Genomic DNA, 2,808 nt, shown 5'->3' on the forward strand with positions numbered 1-2,808 from the left:
TTTTAAGTTATAAAATCATTACTTCGATTTTATAATCATGAATTCTCAAAAATTTTTTTTCAACCTTATAAATTTAGGTTGGGTCGCAAGACAAATTTCATTTAATGGATCCCATGTAGTGGGAGTTATTTGTTGTTAAGTTGAGCATGAGAGATGGGAGTATGACGAGTTATTTGTTTGTATAAAAAAATAGGGTATAAAAGAGCCGGAAAAAAAAAAGGGGATCTCGCTGGCCGATACAAACCTTTGGAGAACTTATCCCTAAAAGCCGGCTCATAAGGTAAGGGAGCCCAAGGCCGTATCAACCTCCATTAAGTCCCTTACAAAACCTTTGTGAGATCAGCCCCCATTCAACTGATATGGGAATATGGGATCGTAACAACAGCCACATTTCTGAACTGACATCCTTGGCATCTCACTCCAGACCAAGTAGCCCTTTCTAGGCCACTCTACTCTATCTTAGGGTCTCTACTTGACAGCAGGTAGCCCTTTCCTATTGGCTCCATTCTAGCACTAGGTTTGTCTTTCCGTGGTGCAAGGGTAGGGACCAAGGATCAACTGCTCTGATACTACAGATACGAACCTTAAGAGAACTTGCCCCTAAAAACTGGCTCATAAGATGATGAAGTTCAAGGCTTTATCAACACCTATCAAGGCCCTTATGGAACCAATGTGAGATCAGCCACCATATGACTGATGTGGGATCGTAACATTGGCCCTCATATGACTGATATGTGATCACAACTTTAGCCTACAAAAATTTACATGCTATAAAGGTTTTTGTCTTGTTAGGTATTGATGACCTTGCGATCCTTTTATTCTGACTTGTCTGCACTGGAATTAGTTAATATAGGAAATCATCTGATTAGATGTCCAATGTGGGTGCTAAGGATCTAACAATCCTGTCGGATGGGATGACCTCCACTTAAAGTAATCATAATGGTGTGTGGTGAAGAACTTTTCACATAGAAAGCCCATATAATCACAATGGCTGGGTCAATGTTAAATCCTGAATCAGATGAGGGTGACCTTGGATCAGATATGAAAGCCTTGAATCGGCTCTAATTGAGTCTCCTTCGCCGCGAAGACATTATATCACCTGGATCATTGCTCGTAGTTGGTCTTGGAAGTTATTCCAATACCCGATGGACCTGCATTTTGTTTGGGCGACACATCTTACTTGAGCTTAATGGTGTTACCAAGACAGGGGATGACAAGCTAATGATCCCTTGTCCTGCTGGTTAGGCCTGATTATCTATGGTGGTAGAAATGGTGGATTGAATTTACTTTTGACAGGCAAGAAATCACCGAAGTTGACTTATTTTAATGGAAATAAGCTTTGGGTTAGGTTATATATAAATTGGGCCTTTGGTCCCATGGTTCTTATTGTAATAGACCTCTATAATGGGTGGGAGCGAGGAGTACAAAGTTTACTTTATTAGGTAATTAAGTTAGTTAGAAAACTAGTGGCTAAGTATAATTCCTAGAGTTAATAGGAGTAGTTGCTGGGTTTTTACTTATCAGATTGTACTATGAAAATTAGAGCCTGATTAGATTGGGAGTTTGAATTTCAACAGATCACTCTAGCGGATCACTCTCTTGTCAATTTCAAAAACTTAGGAGTTTTTCTTTGTTATACCGCTGTGTTTATGGGTCCATCTAGCTGATCTCTCTGTTGAGTTCTATACTTGCAGTTAAGAGGCCAGATTTACCATCTCAAGGGTGGCCGGCGTGGGGGGGGGGTGTTAATTTTTCTTGTGCTTTACTGAAAGCTAGGTTTGTAGAAGTCCAAGTGCAGCTTTTCGTCTTCGGCTAACTCTTTCTTTTCTGCATGAGGAATGTTTGCTACCGTTTCACCTAGTAGCTCGAACTATTAGGGAAGGGCAATGTCAATGTATATATTAACACTCCCCTGCACATACAGATCAAGAGCCCATGGTCTTTGCACGTGGAGCTCATGAGGCACCAAGGGAGAAGAAGTGTCGGCCCTTACCGATTTTTGTATTTCTAGGAGTCAAACACTCGACCTCCCTGCTCTAATACCATGTTCGCTAGCACAAGTCCTTTGTCTGCCCAACCCCACCAGGGAGGAAAAAAGAACAATAAAGGGTGTCAAAACTCAAAAGGTTCATTTTTTGGTGAGAGGAGACCCTAGTCCTTATTTTAGGTCTATGAATTAATTTCGTACATCTTACATTCAATGCTTCTTCAGATTTGAACTAATAAGGTACAGATATCAAAAAAGCTATTGATGTAGGGCATAGTTTTTAAGGCGCTGGTAAGGCGTCGCCTTACCAGTGCCGTGGCGTTGATGCGGTTTAGAGATGGTAAGGCAGTACTCCGCCTTATGTGAAGTGGCGCCTTATGGGTTTTTTTTTTTTTTTTTCCTTTAAACACATTTTAAAATTACTTGATAAAGATTCCAAATATAGATTTTTTATTGGTAGGTGTATGGTTTTGTTAACACTTGACATGTATGGGATCAACTTTTCTCCACCAAAAATAATCAAAACAAACAAAACATTTTGCTCTGGCAGCGGTGAGCTTCATTCTTTTTTGACATGAGTAGAAATATAGTGGATGACCTTAGGGCTTAGGCACTCATTTTGGCATCATAGAGGTAAGTATAATAAATACTTGTATTTTTTATGTCTTCTTTTCTTTATATTTATAATTTTGTTTCATAAATTTGTATTTATATTATATGTTAATATGTTATGATGATTGATGATTGATGAGTAGAAATTAGTTGATGAATATCTTACATTGGCATGAATATGAACCTTTAATATTTATTTAACATATGAG

At 38.9% G+C, this 2,808-nt stretch overlaps 1 protein-coding gene across 2 annotated transcripts in view; it reads left to right on the forward strand.

The window, feature by feature from the left end:
• Positions 1-2,808, forward strand: part of LOC122072291 (transcription termination factor MTERF5, chloroplastic) — a 19,247-nt gene that overhangs the window by 13,555 nt on the left and 2,884 nt on the right. The window lies entirely within an intron of this gene.

Source organism: Macadamia integrifolia, chromosome 2 (assembly GCF_013358625.1).
Source record: "Macadamia integrifolia cultivar HAES 741 chromosome 2, SCU_Mint_v3, whole genome shotgun sequence".
NCBI lineage: Eukaryota > Viridiplantae > Streptophyta > Magnoliopsida > Proteales > Proteaceae > Macadamia > Macadamia integrifolia.